Below are 24,302 nucleotides of genomic sequence, written 5' to 3'. Positions count from 1 at the left end.
GGTGGTGTGCGATAACGGGCGAAATCTCATCGCAGCTCTGGGCCTAGCCGGTTTGACGCACATCCCTTGCCTGGCGCATGTGCTGAATTTGGTGGTGCAGAGGTTCCTTAAAAACTACCCCGATATGTCAGAGCTGCTGCAGAAAGTGCGGGCCGTCTGTGTGCACTTTCGGCATTCTCACCCTGCTGCTGCTTGCCTGTCAGCGCTGCAGCGTAACTTTGGCCTTCCCGCTCACCGCCTCATATGTGACGTGCCCACTTTTGGAGATACAACAACTTTAAGCTTAGTCTATTGCAGTTCATAAATAGGACACTAGAGGTCGCTAATGCTTAGTGATATGCTATGCATTCTCTATGATGTGTTATCATTTCCTGTACACTGTACTGTACTTGTTGGTTATTCCTTCCTGTCTGTGTTTTCCTCACCATGAGAAGGTAATCTGTGTTATGTTCCAATAAAGATGCCAGTTCCTGTTTCCAATGTCTGATCTGAATGGACTCCGCTGCACTCAATGATCGCACTCTGCAACAGGTTATGGGCCCAGGATCCGGATAAAGTCTTATGACCAGGTGCAGCCCAGGCAGAACAAAGCCTTGAATGGGAGACAGTGTGACTGATGCGGAGATCGACATAAGGAAGCTTTCCAGTGACATCTCCTATAGACAAGTAAGACTGTTTATATATAAAGGAGGGAAAAATGGCCGGAAACTCAGAACATAAACTCTCAGTGGCTAAGCTGAACAATGACAATTATCAGCTATGGAAGTTTTGGGAGGGCGCTGAAATGCCGAGGGACACCCGCTGGACACATGTTGTACTGCGTTGCCTGATGCAAGTTCAGTTGCAACCTCCGCCTGCTTTATAGCCATCAGTGGTCCACTGAAGAAAGGGGCTAAGAATAGCTGAGATCCTGGAGGAGCAAGAACCATCCTGGGTCACTGGGGACGTAGAGGAAGAGGAGCTGGCAGTCCATGATTTATTAGCATTTTATGGCTATGAAGCATCAGACCCTTTACCAGAAAATTATGTAGAGAGCAGTGAATCTGAAAGTACACAGCCTTTATTTGAGGTACAAGCATCAGCGGAAACTGAACAGATGTCTCCTTCTTTGGCTTCTGGAGGGTCTGCTGATCTCTCTCCTCATTTAGCAGATTCTCCTGAGCACTGGACAGTGGAGTGTGAGATCAGGTCTGAGGAAGTCTTGTTTGGATCTGAGCCTCAACTTCCATATCTGAGATACACTCCGACTGGTGGAAGAGATTCTCAGGATAAAGACCAGCTGCTTTGGGATCCTAGTGTTCTCCCTGAAAGAGAAGTAGAGAACTACCTAATGAGAGTAGCAGAGTATTAGCTTGGGACTGGTGAAGCTTATAATCAAGATGAAGGGATTATCAGAGATAATGAACAGGCTCTGTATGAATTGGTGAAATGTAGATTTCACACAGAAGAAGCTCTTCGAAGACTCCACTTTAATGTCAAGGTAGTACAAGGTCAGCTGTGTGGTTGGAGTGAAGATGAATGTAGAAGTTTTGAGCAAGGATTTCGGGTTTATGGGAAAAACTTTCATCTCATCCAGGCTAACAAGGTGCGCACACGGTCAGTCGGGGAGTGCGTCCAGTTTTACTACAGATGGGTCTATATGCTTATTTATGTGGATGATATCCTGATTTGCTTTGAGCAAGAAGGGGATGAAGCAGAAATGCTAGAAAAACTAAATCAGAACTTCAACACCAAAGATCTTGGCAACATAAAGAATTACCTCGGCATTCAGATCGAGAGAGAGGAAGATGGCAGCTTTCTTCTGAACCAAAGACACAAAATACAAGAAATAATTGAAACATTTGGTATGGAAGACGCCAAACCAGTAAAGTCTCCTATGGAAACCAACTACCTAAAGGAGATGAATTGCCAAGATAGCTCATTACCTACTAATACTCAATACAGGAAGGCAATAGGGAAATTGCTGTATCTTACCACTGCTACAAGGCCAGACATTGCAGCAACTGTTGGAATCCTATGCAGAAAGGTTTAAATGCCAAGTCAAAAGGACTGGAATGCTGTAAAGCGAATCATTCGCTATCTTAAAGGGACTTTGCACTACAAGTTAAAGTTACCGGCAAGTGATGAAAGCACCTTAACAGGATATGTGGATGCTGACTGGGCAGGAGACACCAGCGACAGGAAATCTACCAGTGGATACTTATTTTTTCTGCCTGGAGGTGCCATCAGTTGGACTAGTAAAAAGCAACTCTCTGTTTCACTGTCGTCTACTGAAGCAGAATACGTTGCTGCAGCGCAAGCAAGCCAAGAAGTTATATGGCTGAGACAGCTATTAACAGACTTGGGTCAACCACAGTTGGGACCAACAGAAATCTATAAGGACAATCAAGGATGTCTCGCACTTGCGGAAATGGAAGGAGTTAATTCAAGAACCAAGCACATTGATGTGAAGTTCCACTTTCTTAGGGATCTTCAAGAGCAAGGTCTTCTTGAGTTACTTTATTGCCCAACCGAGGATATGACAGCAGATATCCTTACAAAGCCTCTGACCGCTGAAAGACACTCAAGGCTTACAAACAAGATGGGTTTAATAGACTAAGCCTTAGCTGTTGAGAAGGGGTGTTGGAGATACAACAACTTTAAGCTTAGTCTATTGCAGTTCATAAATAGGACACTAGAGGTCGCTAATGCTTAGTGATATGCTATGCATTCTCTATGATGTGTTGTCATTTCCTGTACACTGTACTGTACTTGTTGGTTATTCCTTCCTGTCTGTGTTTTCCTCACCATGAGAAGGTAATCTGTGTTATGTTCCAATAAAGAAGCCAGTTCCTGTTTACTCCACAATGTCTGATCTGAATGGACTCCGCTGCACTCAATGATCGCACTCTGCAACACCCACAAGGTGGAACTCCACCTTGCACATGCTGGAAAGACTGTGCGAGCAGCAGCAGGCCATAGTGGAGTTTCAGCTGCAGCACGCACGCGTGAGTCGCTCTGCGGAACAGCACCACTTCACCACCAATAACTGGGCCTCCATGCGAGACCTGTGTGCCTTGTTGCGCTGTTTTGAGTACTCCACCAACATGGCCAGTGCCGATGATGTCGTTGTCAGCTTAACTATCCCACTTCTATGCCTCCTTGAAAAAACAATTCGGGCGATGATGGAAGAGGATGTGGCACAGGATGAGGAGGAGGAGGAGGAGGATGAAGAGGTAACATTTCCAAGGCTTTCAGGGCAGTCATTCACAAGGGGCTCCGAGGGTGGGTTCCTGCACACACAAACGCCAGGGACACAATTGTCCAGCAGGGGCACAGTTCTGGAGGATAAGGAGGATGAGGAGGAGGAGATGGAGGAGGAGAATGAACCATGTTCACAGCAGGGTGGCACCCAGGCCAGCTCATGGCCATCACTGGTGCGTGGCTGGGGGGATACAGAGGACACAGACGATACACCTCCCACAGAGGACAGCCTTTCATTGCCTCTGGGCAGCCTGGCACACATGAGCGATTACATGCTGCAGTGTCTCCACAACGACCGCCGAGTTGCCCACATTCTAACTTGTGCTGATTACTGGGTGGCCACGCTGCTGGATCCCCATTACAAGGACAATGTACCGTCCTTAAATCACTCACTGGAGCGCGATCACAAGATGCGCGAGTACAAGCGCACGCTGGTACACGCGATGCTGCTGGCATTCCCACCTGACAGCGGGGCCACAGTGGAAGCACAAGGCAGAGGAGGAGGAGGAGGAGGAGGAAGAGGTCGCCAATGCGACCAGGGCACCGCCAGCACCTCAGAAGGCAGGGTTAGCATGGCCGAAATGTGGAAAAGCTTTGTCAGCACGCCACAACAAACAGCAGCACCAGCAGCTCATATGGAACGTCTTAGCAGGAGGCAGCATTTCAGGAACATGGTGGAGCAGTATGTGTGCACACGCCTACATGTAGTGAATGACGGGTCTGCCCCCTTCAACTTCTGGGTCTCCAAATTGGGCACATGGCCTGAGCTTGCCCTTTACGCCTTGGAGGTGCTGGCGTGCCCTGCAGCCAGTGTATTATCTGAACGGGTATTTAGCACGGCTGGGGGCGTTATCACAGACAAGCGCAGCCGCCTGTCCAGAGACAATGTGGACGAGCTCACGTTCATTAAAATGAACCAGGCATGGATCCCACGGGACTTTTACGTACCTTGTGCAGAATAGCGATGGATACCGACCTTACCCAGCCATTGTTCTATTTTTGCTCTTTCTCACTCTTTTGGGGTGTACCCTCATTTAAAATTTCTGAAAAAAAGCAGTGTTGGCTACCTCGTCCTCCTCCTCCACCGCCGCTTCCACCTACACCGCCCATAGGTGTGCGCAGCCTATTGCATTAGGGTGTGCACCCCAAAGTTTAAATACACATGCATGTGTTTGCCTACATGTACATGGCCCCGATACATTACTCTCCCTGCTGGCAAAGTGAAATAGAGCAGAGCAGGTCCGAGGGAGATCTTTCCCATCTCCTCACTGGCAAACAGAGCGATAATGCTATGTGCCCTAGGTGATTAGGGTGTGCCCAGGTACACCCGGCACACCCTGTGTGCACACCTATGACACCGCCACATCCACCACCACCTCAACCTCCCTCCTACTCCATATGGGCCTCGTCCTTCAGAGATGAAGAACATTGTTTTATTTTTCTGGTTTTTTTTGTTGTTTTAAGTTATTTCACTATCCACATTGCAGAGCACTCGCCATGCTCTTAACTACGTTTTGCTGCCATTTGCAGCACTCTAGCCCTTTCCATTGGTGTTTTAGAGCCATTTTAGTGCCTGAAAGTTCGGGTCCCCATTGACTTCAATGGGGTTCGGTGTCTGGGAAAAGTTCGGCAAAAGTCCGGGACACGGACCCGTACTTTTTTTTCAAGTTCGGCCGAACTCGCCGAACAAGGACATCCAGGTGTCCGCTCAACTCTAAACATAACTTCTAGCAGGACCATAAATCCTGCTAAGCCAGAATATACACAGCTTGTCAATGAGCCCAGTCATAAATATCCAATTGGATGCCATAAAACTGATTAGCTGGATTTCTTTTAACCCATGCCTGGTAATTGGGGTTGTACAATGCCTATCTGGTATTTGATTCCACAATGCACAGCTATTAGACTAGGGTTAGTGACCTGTACTAACCTACAGATGAGTTGCCAAGATTTAGGTTTAATATAATTTCCATAATTAGGACTATTATAAACAAATGTTACACAAATGTATGAAAGGATCTCAGTCAGTTCTAGGCCAAACACAACAATGCTATAATGCAGATGGCGAAATCGTAACAGTAAAGGTCCTTAAAGATTTATGCATGCAATGTACATCTTGTTTAGTCCCTCCTAAATAGTAATTTCATTCTATTCAATAATACATTAGTTGTCAGATTTTAAAACTGCATAATCTACAAAAAATTGATCTGGTTAGAAAAGTGGCATTAAAGTTGGGTCCGCTGAAGTATGTTTAAAGACTTCAACATTCTTTCCGCTCATCCCTCAGACTCTGTGATTGGTTATGTAATTTCTGTAAAAATCTTCTGAAAGGTTAACAAAAAAAATTGCTGCGTCTGTAGCTCAGGAGTCCTAATTTTCCATAAAAGCTATGCATGGATGTGGGAGTCATTCTGAGTGAATTGGACTCTGATGGGACCAAAGACCAGACGAATTCCAGCCTAACAGTAACTCCTCTAAAACTGTCCACTCCTAACACCTTATATTTACAATTCTGTGTAAGAAAGATGTGTCAGCCAGCGTGGCTACAGGGGAGAGGAGGAAGTGCCAACAGCAGATGGGCTATTGAAGCCTATGGGTGATGTCTCTGCTCCAGGGCTTACTAACCATTGTCTGAGCGCTGACACAGAGGAGATCACATGACCTGACTGGAACAAGCTGAAAATAGGTAAGTACTGTATTCAGCATTTCCCAATTGGTGTTCCGCATTTTGCCACATCCAAGATGGCCGCCGCTACCTGCTATTCCCGGAAGGCCAGAAATAGCAGAGATCATGCAACCACGATCTCATAAGAGATCACGGGAGCGTGATCTTAAGCCCACCCTGCCGTCAGCCTGCTTGCCGTCAGAGCCCGCCCTAGCACCCACCCTGCTGCCCACCCTGCCATCAGCCAGCCACTTGGACTTAGCTTGTCCATGAGAGAGCCTGCCCAGCCATCAGCCCGCCCAGCCGTCAGCCAGCCCATCCAGCAGTCAGCCAGCCAGCCCTGCCGTCAGCCATTTTCTATCACTTGTGGTAGAGGAGTGATAGAGAGCTGAGCTGATAGTTAAAGCTCTTTTATTGTCATAGATAGAAAGCTCTGTTAGGTCGGGACATATAAACCTCTGTTAGGTAGGGACATTGAAATTCTCTGTTAGGGACATTTAAAGGCTCTGTCAGGGGCATTGAAAGACTCTTTGAGGGGCAATGAAAGACTCTTTGAGGGGCATTGAAAGACTCTTTGAGGGGCTTTGAAAGACTCTTTGAGGGGCATTGAAAGACTCTGCTAAGGACATTAATAGGCTCTGTAAGGGACATTAAAAGGCTCTGTTATGGCAATTGAAAGACTATGTCAGGGGTATTGAAAGACTTTGGCAGGGGCACAGAAAGACTCTTTAAGGGGCATTGCAGTTCTCTGTTAGGGACATTAACCACTTTCATACAGAGCAGTTACACTTTCTGCCCAGACCAATTTTCAGCTTTCAGCGCTCTCACACTTTGAATAATTACTCAGTCATACAACTCTGTACCCAATCAAATTTTTTATCATTTTTTTCACACAAATAGAGCTTTCTTTTGGTAGTATTTAATCATCACTAGGGTTTTTCTTTTTTGCGATATAAGTGAAAAAAGAGCGAAAATTTTGAAAAAAAAAAAATTTGTTTTAGTTTCTATTATAAAATTTTGCAAATAAGTAATTTTTTTCATAAATTTGGGCCAAAATTTATACTTCTACATATCTTTGGTAAAAATAACCAAAACTAGTGGTTTTTATTTAGTCTGTGTGAAAATTATAGAGTCTACAGGCTATGGTGCCAATCATTGAAAATTGATCACACCTGATGTACCGACGGCCTATCTCATTTCTTGAGGCCCTGAAATGTCAGGACAGTACAAATACCCCCCACATGACCCCTTTTTGGAAAGCAGACATTCCAGCGTATTTAGTAAGAGGCATGGTGAGTTTTTTGAAGTTGTAATTTTTTTCCCCACAATTCTTGGGAAAATAAAGAAATTATTATTATTATTATTATTTTACACAAAATTGTCATAATAACAAGTTATTTCTCACACACAGTATATGCATACTTGCAATTACACCCAAAAATACATTCTGCTACTCCTCCTGAGTATGACAATACCACATGTGTGAGACTTACACAGCCTGGCCACATACAGAGGCCCAACATGCATGGAGCACTGTCCAGTGTTCTAGGAACATAAATTACAAATATAATTTCCTAATGACCTATCACACTTTTGAAGGCCCTGGAGCACCAGGTGTAAGATTCTGGTACCTCTGGTACCCTTAATTTCCATTTCCGTTCAATATGCATCCCACCTTTCTAATTAGGTGGTACGCATACACCTTTAAGACGGATGACGTCATCGCCGAGCGCCGCTCTGAGCGGCTATTTCAACCGCCGGCGTTCTCTCTCACGTTGTTCGTTCAATGTGCCTGTGCCTGTGCTTATGTGCCTGTGTGTCTACATGCTTACAAGCTTGTCTCGCTGCCGGAACCTCCAGCTATTTGCTTTTACCTGGAACAGACCGGAACCTCGCTACTGATCCCTGTATCTCGCTACCGGATCACTCCCTCACTACTGGACCCCTCTACTACTAACCTTACTAGTGATAAGTACCCCACAGGGGAATCCTCCATAACCTAACTTACACTACCTACCTCTGCACATTAAGGACTGTTACTATCTATGCATACTAATTCTATCATCTGCACTGTTACATAGATTGCTAGCTCTTGAGTCTACTACCATCTATCCTTGCACTGGGTTAGCCTATCCTGTATTTGTCATCTGCTGTCCTTACCACCTGTTACCATACTCGATTACTAACCTATCTGCATTCTACCTAAATACCATCTAATACTCTCCTGAACATTTCTATCAAGTGCTTACCATCTCTGTCACTGTTCACACCTGTCCCTTCAGCACATCACCTTCATACTAACATATACATCCTATCACTCCAGGAACATCTTATTGAGTGTGTGTATATCTGTATGCTGAAGCTGACGGGCCCACAGTGATGAGTCTGGAGAGTTGGATCTGGTTATTCAACACATCTCTACATGACTACTGAGTGGAGATTCTGCAGCTGCAAATCCAGCCTACTACAAAAACGCAGGAGCGTTACAGATTGAACGAACCTAAAAAAATGGATTCAGCAGAATTACCCACTCAAGTGACACAATTAACACAACAAGTAAATGCATTAATACTTGCTCTTACTGAAGTAAAAGAAGAAAATCAAACTCTGACACAGCAGGTAACCCGTCTTTCACGGCTTACTGCTGCTCAGCCCCCTGAACCTAAAATAAACCCTCCTCCAGTGTTTACAGGTGATCGGAAAAAAATTTGTGAATTCAAAAACGCATGCCAATTGCTTTTTTTGTTAAAACCTCGTACATACCCTACTGATCAAATTAAAGTCTGTACCGTTATTTCATACTTAACGGGTGATCCACGGGCCTGGGCAGACTCTCTCTTTGAGAAAAATGATCAGCTTCTCAACTCCTATTCTTTATTCCTAGCGGAACTCGCTAGTTTATATGAAGACCCCAATAGGCAGAGTACTGCTGATATTCAATTGAGGGCTTTAAAACAAGGTAGGAGACCTGTAGAAGACTTTGTAGCAGAGTTCAAAAGATGGACCCTTGATTCAGGGTGGAATGATACATCTCTGCAAACTCAATTCAGACTCGGGTTGTCAGAAGCTGTTAAAGACGAGCTCGCCCGAGCGGATTTACCTGGCACCTTGGATGCCTTAATATAACTCAGTATCAACATCGACAGGCGACTGCGAGAAAGAAAGGCTGAGAAAATGGGAATGCCATTGTCTAGTCCTTCTCGGATTTCGGCCGTTGACCCTACTCCCATGGAGGTAGGAACCATACGCTCACCTTTATCAACTACTGAACGAGCCAGAAGAAGATTCAGAAACCTCTGCATGTACTGCGCATCCCCGGATCATTTGATAAGCGTCTGTCCCCTTGTCCGCAAAAAAGAGGGTGAGTGTTCACATGTCTATCTAGGAGGATTAACGACTTCCTTTTCTAACCCCTATCTTTTTGTTCATCTAACATTACAGTGGGACCAGACTAGGATTACCACCAAGGCTATGATCGACACAGGATCTTGTGGGAACTATATTGATACATGTTTTGTTACCTTAAATAAAATACCTATTATTTCAAAACCTAAACCTGTTTCTGTTAGTTTCATTAACGGTATTCCGCTATCTTCTGGTCCAATCACCAACCAGACACAAGCACTCCTTGTCACTGCTAACGAGTCTCATATGGAGACCACCACTTTTGATATACTACCTTCACCCCATTATCCCATTATTTTGGGACTTCCTTGGTTACACACACATCAACCAATCATAGATTGGAACCGACGGACTTTAACTTTCCCTTCTCACTATTGCGAGATTACGTGTAACCTCCCATCTTTTGGAAAGATCCTGTCTGTGGTGTCAGATGAGATTGCACCATTATGCTATCAGGATCTGTCCGAAGTATTCCTTGAGAAAAATGCTCAAGTGTTGCCTCCCCATAGGGATTATGATTGCACTATCGATCTACTCCCTAACAGCAAATTGCCTTTCGGTCATGTTTATCCTCTTTCACAGGATGAACTTTCTCATCTCAAGGAATACTTAGATGAAAATTTGAAAAATTTCTTCCACAGCTGCAGGACTTTTCTTTGTCCGCAATAAGGATTCAAGTCTTAGGCCTATTATCGATTATAGGCAATTAAATACGATTACGATAAAGGATCGCTATCCTTTACCGCTTATCCCTGAACTCATCGAACAAGTGCGTGGGGCTACTTACTTCTCTAAATTGGACCTAAAAGGGGCATACAACCTAATCCGAATCCGTGACGGAGATGAGTGGAAAACAGCATTCAGAACCAGATACGGATTATTCGAATATCTTGTGATGCCATTCGGGTTGTGTAATGCTCCCGCAGCTTTCCAGAGGTTCATAAACGACATTTTTAGAGACTTACTTGATGTCTGTGTTGTAGTACATCTGGACGATATACTTATCTATTCTCGATCTCTGCCTGAACATATAAAACATGTAAGACTTGTGTTATCCAGATTACTCGCACACAATTTATACGTGAAAAAAATGCCTATTTCATAAAGAAGAAATATTATTCCTAGGATACATCATATCCAAAACCGGAATTAAGATGGATATGAGCAAGATATCCTGTATTCTGGACTGGCCTATACCAACAACTCATAAGGCATTACAGCGATTCCTTGGATTTTCAAACTTCTATAGGAAGTTCATCAAGAACTTTTCTGCTATTATGAGACCTCTCACACAACTGACAAGTATAAAGAAACCATTCAAATGGTCAGAAGAAGCAAATCAAGCTTTCTGCTTGTTAAAATCAAGCTTTACTTCTGCTCCCATACTACGCCATCCAGACCCATCCCTCCAATATATTCTGGAGGTAGATGCGTCAAATATGGCAGTAGGAGCAGTTCTCTCCCAACGACCAACAAATACTTCACCACTCCACCCAGTTGCTTTCTTCTCAAAATCACTAAGCAGCCCAGAGGTGAATTACCCAGTGGGTGAAAAGGAGTTGCTTGCCATAAAACTGGCACTGGAGAATTGGCGACTAGGGTTGAGCGAACACCTAGATGTCCGTGTTCGACGGGTTCGGCCGAACTTTAAAAAAAAGTCCGGGTCCGTGTCCCGGACTTTTACCGAACTTTTCCCGGACACCGAACCCCATTGAAGTCAATGGGGACCCGAACTTTAAGGCACTAAAATGGCTCTAAAACACCAAAGGAAAGGGCTAGAGTGCTGCAAATGGCAGCAAAACGTAATTAAGAGCATGGCAAGTGCTCTGCAAACAAATGTGGATAGGGAAATAACTTAAAACAACAAAAAAAAACAGAAAAATAAAACAATGTTCTTCTTCATCTCTGAAGGACGAGGCCCATATGGAGTAGGAGGGAGGTTAAGGTGGTGGTGGATGTGGCGGTGACATAGGCGTGCGCACAGGGTGTGCTGGGTGTGCCTGGGCACACCCTAATCACCTAGGGCACATAGCATTGCCAGTGAGGAGATGGGAAAGATCTCCCTGGGACCTGCTCTGCTCTATTTCTCCTTGCCTACAGGTACATGGCCCCGATACATTACTCTCCCTGCTGGCAAACACATGCATGTGTATTTCAACTTTGGGGTGCACACCTTAATGCAATAGGCTGCGCACACCTATGGGCGGTGTAGGTGGAAGCGGCGGTGGAGGAGGACCAGGGCCGGATTAACAGCATCATGGGCTTGGTGCTGAGGATTTTGAAGGGCCTTAGGGCCGTGCCTTGCCATGCACCCAGAGGAGGAAGGGTGCAGCCATGCATGCCTAATTCAACATGGGATGCTGTCTCTGAAGCCCATAAACACATCCATGCATCGCCAACTGTCCCTCCTTGTCCGGCCTTCACGCTGTGTGGGGAGGTTCTGAGGGTGCTGCCTGGGGAAGCGAGCATAGAAGCCAGACTTCTGTGTTTACAAGTGACAGAAGAGCGGTAACAGTGAATATGGCCAACCCGGGGCCTATATAAAAGGTAGGGGCCTGGAGCTGCAGCTCCAATAGCCCCTACATTAATCTGGCCCTGAGGAGGAGGACGAGGTAGCCAACACTGCTTCTTTTCACAAATTTTAAATGAGGGTACACCCCAAAAGAGTGAGAAAGAGCAAAAATGGAACAATGGGTGGGTAAGGTCGGTATCCATTGCTATTCTGCACAAGGTACGGAAAAGTCCCGTGGGATCCATGCCTGGTTCATTTTAATGAACGTGAGCTTGTCCACATTGTCTCTGGACAGGCGGCTGCGCTTGTCTGTTATAACGCCCCCAGCCGTGCTAAATACCCGTTCAGATAATACACTGGCTGCAGGGCACGCCAGCACCTCCAAGGCGTAAAGGGCAAGCTCAGGCCATGTGCCCAATTTGGAGACCCAGAAGTTGAAGGGGGCAGACCCGTCATTCACTACATGTAGGCGTGTGCACACATACTGCTCCACCATGTTGGTAAAATGCTGCCTCCTGCTAAGACGTTCCATCTGAGCTGCTGGTGCTGCTGTTTGTTGTGGCGTGCTGACAAAGCTTTTCCACATTTCGGCCATGCTAACCCTGCCTTCTGAGGTGCTGGCGGTGCCCTGGTTGCGTTGGCGACCTCCTCCTCCTCCTCCTCTGCCTTGTGCTTCCACTGTGGCCCCGCTGTCAGATGGGAATGCCAGCAGCATGGCGTCTACCAGCGTGCGCTTGTACTCGCGCATCTTGCGATCGCGCTCCAGTGAGTGAATTAAGGACGGTACGTTGTCCTTGTAACGGGGATCCAGCAGCGTGGCCACCCAGTAATCAGCACAAGTTAGAATGTGGGCAACTCGGCGGTCGTTGTGGAGACACTGCAGCATGTAATCGCTCATGTGTGCCAGGCTGCCCAGAGGCAACGAAAGGCTGTCCTCTGTGGGAGGTGTATGGTCCGTGTCCTCTGTATCCCCCCAGCCACGCACCAGTGATGGCCATGAGCTGGCCTGGGTGCCACCCTGCTGTGAACATGGTTCCATCTCCTCCTCCAGCTCCTCCTCCTCCTCATCCTCCTCATCCTCCAGAACTGTGCCCCTGCTGGACAATTGCGTCCCTGGCGTTTGCGTGTGCAGGAACCCACCCTCGGAGCCCCTTGCGAATGACTGCCCTGAAAGCATTGGAAATGTTACCTCTTCATCCTCCTCCTCCTCCTCATCCTGTGCCACATCCTCTTCCATCATCGCCCGAATTGTTTTTTCAAGGAGGCATAGAAGTGGGATAGTTAAGCTGAGAACGGCGTCATTGCCACTGGCCATGTTGGTGGAGTACTCAAAACAGCGCAACAAGGCACACAGGTCTCGCATGGAGGCCCAGTTAAATTAAATAGCGGAATAGAAAATATGATCCAAAAAAAGTGTATGTATATCACACGTACACAACCACACTAGGCCCCAATTACTATTGTTTGTACCCCTAAAAGGCTAGATGAGGAGTAGGGGGAGTATGGAACAGGCAGCACCCTCAAACCTTCAGAAGTATGAGATGAACCCCAACAACTTGGAAAGGTGGATCTCTCTCACACGTACCGACACAGACTATCCCGCAATTCAATTGATCCTCAAAGGTTTTTATTGAATAGCGGAATAGGAAATATGATCAAAAAAAGTGTATGTATCTCGCACGTACACAACCACACTAGGCCCCAATTACTATTGTTTGTACCCCTAAAAGGCTAGATGAGGAGTAGGGGGGGTATGGAACAGGCAGCACCCTCAAACCTTCAGAAGTATGAGATGAACCCCAACAACTTGGAAAGGTGGATCTCTCTCACACGTACCGACACAGACTATCCCGCAATTCAATTGATCCTCAAAGGTTTTTATTGAATAGCGGAATAGGAAATATGATCAAAAAAAGTGTATGTATCTCGCACGTACACAACCACACTAGGCCCCAATTACTATTGTTTGTACCCCTAAAAGGCTAGATGAGGAGTAGGGGGGGTATGGAACAGGCAGCACCCTCAAACCTTCAGAAGTATGAGATGAACCCCAACAACTTGGAAAGGTGGATCTCTCTCACACGTACCGACACAGACTATCCCGCAATTCAATTGATCCTCAAAGGTTTTTATTGAATAGCGGAATAGGAAATATGATCAAAAAAAGTGTATGTATCTCGCACGTACACAACCACACTAGGCCCCAATTACTATTGTTTGTACCCCTAAAAGGCTAGATGAGGAGTAGGGGGGGTATGGAACAGGCAGCACCCTCAAACCTTCAGAAGTATGAGATGAACCCCAACAACTTGGAAAGGTGGATCTCTCTCACACGTACCAACACAGACTATCCCCCAATTTAACTGATCCCCAGAGGTTTTTGATTAAATAGCGGAATAGAAAATATGATCCCAAAAAAGTGTATGTATATCACACGTACACAACCACACTAGGCCCCAATTACTATTGTTTGTACCCCTAAAAGGCTAGGAGTAGGGGGAGTATGGAACAGGCAGCACCCTCAAACCTTCAGAAGTATGAGATGAACCCCAACAACTTGGAAAGGTGGATCTCTCTCACACGTACCAACACAGACTATCCCCCAATTCAATTGATCCTCAAAGGTTTTTATTGAATAGCGGAATAGGAAATATGATCAAAAAAAGTGTATGTATCTCGCACGTACACAACCACACTAGGCCCCAATTACTATTGTTTGTACCCCTAAAAGGCTAGATGAGGAGTAGGGGGGGTATGGAACAGGCAGCACCCTCAAACCTTCAGAAGTATGAGATGAACCCCAACAACTTGGAAAGGTGGATCTCTCTCACACGTACCAACACAGACTATCCCCCAATTTAACTGATCCCCAGAGGTTTTTGATTAAATAGCGGAATAGAAAATATGATCCCAAAAAAGTGTATGTATATCACACGTACACAACCACACTAGGCCCCAATTACTATTGTTTGTACCCCTAAAAGGCTAGGAGTAGGGGGAGTATGGAACAGGCAGCACCCTCAAACCTTCAGAAGTATGAGATGAACCCCAACAACTTGGAAAGGTGGATCTCTCTCACACGTACCAACACAGACTATCCCCCAATTTAACTGATCCCCAAAGGTTTTTGATTAAATAGCGGAATAGAAAATATGATCCCAAAAAAGTGTATGTATATCACACGTACACAACCACACTAGGCCCCAATTACTATTGTTTGTACCCCTAAAAGGCTAGGAGTAGGGGGAGTATGGAACAGGCAGCACCCTCAAACCTTCAGAAGTATGAGATGAACCCCAACAACTTGGAAAGGTGGATCTCTCTCACACGTACCAACACAGACTATCCCCCAATTTAACTGATCCCCAAAGGTTTTTGATTAAATAGCGGAATAGAAAATATGATCCCAAAAAAGTGTATGTATATCACACGTACACAACCACACTAGGCCCCAATTACTATTGTTTGTACCCCTAAAAGGCTAGATGAGGAGTAGGGGGGGTATGGAACAGGCAGCACCCTCAAACCTTCAGAAGTATGAGATGAACCCCAACAACTTGGAAAGGTGGATCTCTCTCACACGTACCAACACAGACTATCCCCCAATTTAACTGATCCCCAGAGGTTTTTGATTAAATAGCGGAATAGAAAATATGATCCCAAAAAAGTGTATGTATATCACACGTACACAACCACACTAGGCCCCAATTACTATTGTTTGTACCCCTAAAAGGCTAGGAGTAGGGGGAGTATGGAACAGGCAGCACCCTCAAACCTTCAGAAGTATGAGATGAACCCCAACAACTTGGAAAGGTGGATCTCTCTCACACGTACCAACACAGACTATCCCCCAATTCAATTGATCCTCAAAGGTTTTTATTGAATAGCGGAATAGGAAATATGATCAAAAAAAGTGTATGTATCTCGCACGTACACAACCACACTAGGCCCCAATTACTATTGTTTGTACCCCTAAAAGGCTAGGAGTAGGGGGAGTATGGAACAGGCAGCACCCTCAAACCTTCAGAAGTATGAGATGAACCCCAACAACTTGGAAAGGTGGATCTCTCTCACACGTACCAACACAGACTATCCCCCAATTTAACTGATCCCCAAAGGTTTTTGATTAAATAGCGGAATAGAAAATATGATCCCAAAAAAGTGTATGTATATCACACGTACACAACCACACTAGGCCCCAATTACTATTGTTTGTACCCCTAAAAGGCTAGATGAGGAGTAGGGGGAGTATGGAACAGGCAGCACCCTCAAACCTTCAGTATGAGATTGTGTTCACTGTACCCCACAAAGATTGAGTTCACTGCACCCCACAATGATTGTGTTCACTGCACCCCACAAAGATTGTGTTCACTGCACCTCACAAAGATTGTGTTCACTGTACCCCCCAAAGATTGTGTTCACTGCACCCCACAAAGATTCTGTTCACTGTACCCCACAAAGATTGTGTTCACTGCACCCCAAAAAGATTGTGTTCACTGCACCCCAAAAAGGATGTTGTTCACTGCACCCCAAAAAGGATGTTGTTCACTCCACCCCAAAAAGATTGTGTTCACTGCACCCCACAAAGATTGTGTTCACTGCACCCCAAAAAGATTGTGTTCACTGCACCCCAAAAATGATTTTGTTCACTGCACCCCAAAAAGGATTTTGTTCACTGCACCCCAAAAAGGATGTTGTTCACTCCACCCCAAAAAGATTGTGTTCACTGCACCCCAAAAAGATTGTGTTCACTGCACCCCACAAAGGATTTTGTTCACTGCACCCCAAAAAGATTGTGTTCACTGCACCCCAAAAAGGATGTTGTTCACTGCACCCCAAAAAGGATTTTGTTCACTGCACCCCAAAAAGATTGTGTTCACTGCACCCCACAAAGGATTTTGTTCACTGCACCCCACAAAGATTGTGTTCACTGCACACCAAAAAGGATTGTGTTCACTGCACCCCAAAAAGATTTTGTTCACTGCACCCCAAAAAGATTGTGTTCACTGCAGCCCAAAAAGATTGTGTTCACTGCAGCCCAAAAAGATTGTGTTCACTGCAGCCCAAAAAGATTGTGTTCACTGCAGCCCAAAAAGATTGTGTTCACTGCAGCTCACACACAGAAAAATGGATGTGGATCACTGACACCTGCCTATCTCCAATCCCACACCACACAGCAATATCGATTGTAGTTTGTAGAACACAGTTTCCCTAAAATTCAGCAGACTCTGTCCCTAACAGGATTGAGAAGAGATCGTAGATCAGGATTGAGTGCAGACCCCACCCCCCACACAGCAATATCGATTGTAGTTTGTAGAAGACACTGACCCTATATAATTCAGCAGACTCTATCCCTAAAATGCCTACAACTCGCCCTGCCTAAACACTCCGACCTGTCCCTCAATTCTATCCGGACACAAATGGTTTTTTCCTGCCTATCTTTCCCTAATCAGCAGCCAGCACGTTGATGTGTGCTCTGTCCCTGAATCTAAGCAGCATAATGACGCCGCTGCGGCTGCCTCGAACTTATAAAGACTTGGTCACATGCTTCAGACGGCCAATCACAGCTACTGAGACATTTGCAGGCATGGCTGGGATGGCTTAAGGCACACCAGTTAAACGATTGTTGATTGGCTGTTGAAAGCCCGCCATGAAAAGAGCGCCAAAGCATGCAAAACCCGGAAATAAAACGACCGAACACTGATTTTTACCCGAACATACAGTAAAGTGTCCGTGTCCGTGTTCGGGTACAAAAAATCCAATTATTCGGTACGAACACGAATAATACAGTCCGTGTTCGCTCAACACTATTGGCGACATCTACTTGAAGGTACCCGGTTACCAATACTCATATATACAGATCACAAAAACCTTCAATACCTCCAGACTAACAAAACTCTCTCCCACCGGCAGGTACGATGGTCATTATTCTTCCTAAGATTCAACTTCCTAGTGACCTACACGCCTGCAGACAAAAATAAAAAAGCGGATGCGCTATCACGATTAACCGAAGATAACTGCGCCGAAATCCCTTCTATTCCTATAATACCCTATGAACGTATTATTGGTGTTGTTCGTTCCTTGAAGGAAGAGATTTTGCACAGTATAGGATTGGATTCACCTCCACCACAACTAAGTACTGATGCAGAAAGCTTCCTCTATTACAACGACAAACTCTACATACCCCCTACTATGCGCACCAAGATCTTGGAGTTATCACATGATATGCCAATGGCAGGACATATGGGTATGACGAAAACCCTTAATTTGCTTACCAGGCAGTTTTGGTGGCCTGATATGAAGACGTCTGTACAAAAATTTGTTTCTTCATGTGACATCTGTGCAAGGTCCAAAATTGACACTACAAAACCATCTGGTCTACTCTGCAGTCTACCAATACCCCAGGTTCCATGGGAAGTTGTGTCCTTAGACTTTATAATAGAACTACCACCATATAAAGGATTTAATACCATTCTAGTGTCAGTGGACCACCTGACAAAGATGGCACAAATCATCGCTATCCGTAGACTACCTTCATCTAAACAAACAGCGGAACTACTGATGAAACATGTGTTCAAGTTACATGGAATTCCAAAGACTCTCTTATCCGACCGTGGTTCACAGTTCATCTCCAAATTTAGGCAAGCTCTTTGTCAAATATTACGGATTGAGCGAAAGCTCACTTCACCCTACCACCCTCAGACCAACGGACAGACTGAAAGAGTCAACCAGTGTATAGAACAATATCTGCGTTGCTACACATCATACCTACAGGATGATTGGGTGGACCTTCTCCCTCTGGCGGAATTTGCTTATAACAACGCAACCCACAGTACTACTAAGCAAAGTCCGTTCTACTTGAACTATGGGTTTCATCCCACACTTCTTCCACCACGCATCCTACCATCAAGTAACCCAGTAGCCTCGGACTATCTTACCCAAATAAAAGACTCTCTGGGTTTACTTAATACCACTATCTCACACGCTCATAGTCAACAAAAAAGGTACTACGACCTTCGTAGAAGACCTTCTCCTCAGTATGCTATTGGGGACCTCGTTTGGCTATCGACAAAAAATTTAAGGTTAAAGATCCCTAGCAAAAAGCTTGGACCTTTATTTCTGGGACCCTTCCCAATTAAGAAACTTATTGGAAAAGCTGCAGTACAGCTCACCTTACCGGCAGATCTCAAGATCCATCCCATCCTCCATGTGTCGCTACTGAAACCCCATGTTCCTAACCAAGGAATAAGGCCTACCATCTTGCCTCCACCTCCAATACAAGTTGAAGGCGGAGAAGAATATGAGATTAAGGAGATTTTGGATTCTCGTATCCACAGAGGAAGACTCCAGTATCTCATAAGATGGAAGAACTATGGACCCCAAGACGACACCTGGTTGGATACCTCTGATGTTCACGCACCTAGGCTTATACGAAGGTTTCACTCGAAATACCCGGAGAAACCAGTGCTATAGGCCTTCCGGAGCCGGCCTTAAGGGGGGGGGGGGGGGGTACTGTAAGATTCTGGTACCTCTGGTACCCTTAATTTCCATTTCCTTTCAATATGCGTCCCACCTTTCTAATTAGGTGGTACGCATACACCTTTAAGACGGATGACGTCATCGCCGAGCGCCGCTCTGAGCGGCTATTTCAACCGCCGGCGTTCTCTCTCAAGTTGTTCGTTCAATGTGCCTGTGCCTGTGCTTATGTGCCTGTGTGTCTACATGCTTACAAGCTTGTCTCGCTGCCGGAACCTCCAGCTATTTGCTTTTACCTGGAACAGACCGGAACCTCGCTACTGATCCCTGTATCTCGCTACCGGATCACTCCCTCACTACTGGACCCCTCTACTACTAACCTTACTAGTGATAAGTACCCCACAGGGGAATCCTCCATAACCTAACTTACACTACCTACCTCTGCACATTAAGGACTGTTACTATCTATGCATACTAATTCTATCATCTGCACTGTTACATAGATTGCTAGCTCTTGAGTCTACTACCATCTATCCTTGCACTGGGTTAGCCTATCCTGTATTTGTCATCTGCTGTCCTTACCACCTGTTACCATACTCGATTACTAACCTATCTGCATTCTACCTAAATACCATCTAATACTCTCCTGAACATTTCTATCAAGTGCTTACCATCTCTGTCACTGTTCACACCTGTCCCTTCAGCACATCACCTTCATACTAACATATACATCCTATCACTCCAGGAACATCTTATTGAGTGTGTGTATATCTGTATGCTGAAACTGACGGGCCCACAGTGATGAGTCTGGAGAGTTGGATCTGGTTATTCAACACATCTCTACATGACTACTGAGTGGAGATTCTGCAGCTGCAAAGCCAGCCTACTACAAAAACGCAGGAGCGTTACACCAGGACAAATTTAATTACCCACAAAATGACCCCATTTTGGAAAGAAAACACCCCTTTTGTAAAAAGAAAACATCCCAACATACAGTATATTCTATGAGGCATAATGAGTCTTTTGAACATGTCATTTTTTTCCACAAGTTTTTGGAAAGTGTGGAAAGAAAATGAAAACGCATTTTTTTTTACACAAAGTTGTCAATTTATAAGATATTTCTAACACATAGCATGTACATAGCAAAAATGACACCCCAAAATACATTCTGCCACTCCTCCTGAGTATGGCGATACCACATATGTGGGACTTTGTCACAGCATAGCCATATACAGAGGCCCAACATGCAAAGAACACCGTCATATAATTCCATTACAACCTATCACACTTTTGAAGGCCCTGGAACAGCAAGACAATGGAAACCCCCAAAAAATGACCACATTTTGGAAAGCAAACACCCCAACACATAATCTAGGTGGCATGGGCTGCAGATAGGTACTCCGGTACTCTGATGGGCTGCAGACAGGTACTCAGGTACACTGATCGGCTTCAGAAAGGTACTCAGGTACTCTGATGAGCTTCAGAGAGGTACTTGGGTATTCTGATGGGCTAGAGACAGGTACTCGGGTAATCTGATGGGGTGCAGATAGGTACTCGGGCACTCTTGGCTGGAGACAGGTACTCGTGTAATCTGGGCTGGAGATAGGTACTCGGGGCAGGAGACAGGCACTTGGGTTCTCTGGGCTGGAGACAGGTACTCGGGTACTCTGTTGGGCTACAGAGAGGTACTTGGGTACTATGATGGGCTGCAGAGAGGTATTTGGGTACTCTAATTGGCTGGAGACAGGTACTCGGATACTTTGATGGGCAGAAGACAGGTACTTAGGTACTCTATTGGGCTGCAGATAGGTACTCAGATAACCTAATGGGCTGGAGACAAATACTCGGGTACTCTGATGGGATACAGAGAGGTACTCCGGTACTCTGATGACAGGTACTCAGGTATTCTAATGACAGGTACTCGGGTACTCTGATGACAGGTACTTGGGTACTCTGATGACAGGTACTCCGATAACAGGTACTCGGGTACTCTGATGACAGGTACTCAAAGTACCCGAGTACCTGTCATCAGAGTACCCGAGTACCTGTAATCAGAGCACCCGAGTACCTGTCATCAGAGTACCCGAGTACCTGTCATCAGAGTACCCGAATACCTGTCACCAGCCCATCAGAGTACCGGAGTACCTGTCACCAGCCCATCAGAGTACCCGAGTACCTGTCATCAGAGAACCTGATGGTCTGGTGACAGGTACTCGGGTACTCTGATGGGCTGGTGGCAGGTACTTTGATGGGCTAGTGACAGGTACTTTGATGGGCTAGTGACAGGTCCTCTTTATTGGGGGGGCAATCAGTGTGTTTTGGGGTGCACTATGATTGGTAACTAGCTGTTACCGCAAACTCCTCCTCACACAGGAGCAGTGTGTGAGGAGGAGAACATGGTGACAGCTAGTTACCGTGTTCTCTGTTGACATTCTGTGACTGGCTGTGATTGACGGCTGGTCACATGGTAAAAGCAAATTTCAATGGCTCTTTACCTAGATCGGGGATGGGCTCTGTCCAAGGGACGAGCTTTTCGTCCCCAATCACCGCGCATTGCAGGGAGAACGAGCGGCTCGCGCTGGAGCCGCTCATGTGATCTTCTGTGATTGGACACAGCCAATCACGTGGTAAACAGCCAATTTCATTGGCTGTTTACCTTGATCGGGGATGGGCTCTGTCCGAGGGACGAGCCTCATCCCTAATCGCCGCGCTGCGTGCCCCCGGGGGCGCGCAGTAGTGGCAAGAGTGGGCAGACGTCATATGACGGCCGCCCGGATCGAGGAGCACTTCCTGACGGCGTCATTTTACTCTGGCCCGGTATGGAAGTGGTTAAAATGCTCTGTCTTTTTTCAAAGTGTTTAAATCTTTTTGCTCCACATCTAACTCAAAAACCCTGCTTAAGTTCAGTTCTTTCTAAGAGTGTTATCAAAATCAGCATCCTTTTCAGTCAGGTTGTGAGATCTGTATTTTTCAAAGTGTTTTTTTTTTTACTACTTCTACCTGTTCGGCACTTCTAGAAATTGAGAAAAAAGACACAACTAAAGATCCAAAAAAAAATGCCTGAAATAGTTGTATCTACTGTTCCTCAAATAGCAGAGACAAGTGACAAGTAAAAAAAAAAAAGAAAAGCACACAATGCTAGCCAATCTTCTTCTCAAACAAAGAAAAGAAAATGTGATTATAGCTACTTGTCATTTGGGTTCACAAATGCCAGAAATTAAGATTGTCCTGATGCACAATGCATACTTTGCAACAAAATATTGCCAAACAGTTCATTACCACCTGCTAAATGACGTCGTCATTTTAAGCAAAACCACGCAGAGTACAAAGATTACAAAGAGTACAAAGATAAAGACATTGACTTTTTTAAGCGAAAGCTAAAGGAGCTTGAGAAGAATAAACAGTTTATGAGCAAAAAATTTCAAAATGCTAATGAAAAAGCCACAGAGGCTTCTTACAGAGGGAGTTACCGCATAGCACTTGCAGGAGAAGCACACACAATTGGGGAATCACTAATAAAACCATGTGCAAAAGAATAGTGTCTTGTATTTTAAGTAAGAAGTTGAATAAAAAAATTGAAGCTGTGCCACTTTCCAACAACACAGTTTTGCCCCATATTCATGATCTTGCTGATGACATCACTACTGAACTAATTTCTCGACTGCATCACTGCACACTGCATGTGATGGGTACTCACTGCAATTAGACAAGTCTACAGATGTTGCAGGACTTTCAATTTTGTTGGTTTTTGTTAGATATAATTTTGACAAACAGATTGAAGAAGTCTTGCTTCTGTGTGAAACTTTGAAAACTCATATCACTGATGAGAAAATATTTAACTGTATCCAGAAGTTCATGCACACATCCAGTATAAATTGGGACAAATGTGTAGATGTGTGCAGTGATGGTGGCAAAGCAATGGTTGGGAAAGTGGCAGGTGCTGTGACATGAATAAGAAATGTAGCAAAAGACAGCACCAGTTCTCACTTTGTTCTTCACAGACATGCACTGGTAGCTAAAAATATTTCAATCTCACTTAAAACTGTGCTAGACGAATCGGTCCAGATTATTCACTTTATGAAAAGTTGACTACTACAGTCACGACTATTTAAAATTATATGTGAAGATATGAGTAGTCACCACTCTGCTCTGCTTTTGCATTCAGAAGTCCATTGGCTATTATGAGGTAAAGCCCTTGTTAGAATGTTTGAATTGTGTCAAGAGTTGTTTGCATATTTCCAGGATCATAAATTTGTATTATCTGTTTGATTAACAAACACTCTGTGGTTATCCAAAGTAGCATATCTTGCAGACATATTCACAAAATTAAATGACGTATATTTATCACTCCAAGGAAAAAACACGAATATTTTTAATGCAAGAGATAAAATATTTTCACTGTCTCATAAGCTGCAGTTTTGGACCTCATCTGTTGAGCAAAATAATTTGAACTCTTTGCCAACACTTAAGGATTTTCTTGAAAAATCAGAAATTGAACTTGAAGATGAAATTCACAATGAAATTGTAGATTAATTTCGCCATTTAATCACATCTGTTAATCAGTATTTTCCATTCTTGAATGAAAACAATAGTGACTGGGTTCGAAATCCATTCATAAAAGACAAGCCAGACAATTTTTCTGATGTAGATTTTGAGAATCTGATTGATATAACTTCTGACAGAAAACTAAGCCAAAAATTTAAAGAAGTTTCTCTGATTGCTTTCTGGGGTGATTTTTGCGAAGAATATCCAGAATTTTCCAAGCGGGCAATCAAAGTTCTGTTGCCATTCGCCAGCACATACTTATGTGAAACTGAATTCTCGCTTTACTCTGCAACAAAAACAAAGTATCGAAATCGACTTGACGCAACTGCAGACATGCAAATACAATTGTCAACAATTAAACCAGATATAAAAAGAATTTGCCAGCAAAAGAGAACATTACACTCTGCTCATTGAAAGGTTGGCGCTGCGCTACTCTACGGCACACATTTTTTTTCC

The 24,302-nt window shown here is 44.8% G+C and overlaps 1 pseudogene across 1 annotated transcript; it reads left to right on the top strand.

The window, feature by feature from the left end:
* The first annotated feature begins 782 nt into the window (after positions 1-782).
* LOC309546739 lies at positions 783-23,834 on the top strand (annotated as a pseudogene). The gene is made up of 3 exons: positions 783-1,701; positions 23,057-23,238; positions 23,656-23,834. The product of its transcript is annotated as an uncharacterized misc_RNA (transcript).
* The last annotated feature ends 468 nt before the right edge of the window (positions 23,835-24,302 follow it).

The sequence above is a fragment of the Pelophylax lessonae genome, assembly GCF_965119305.1.
Source record: "Pelophylax lessonae genome assembly, chromosome: 2".
Classification (NCBI taxonomy): domain Eukaryota; kingdom Metazoa; phylum Chordata; class Amphibia; order Anura; family Ranidae; genus Pelophylax; species Pelophylax lessonae.
This window is presented reverse-complemented; position numbering and strand designations above follow the sequence as displayed.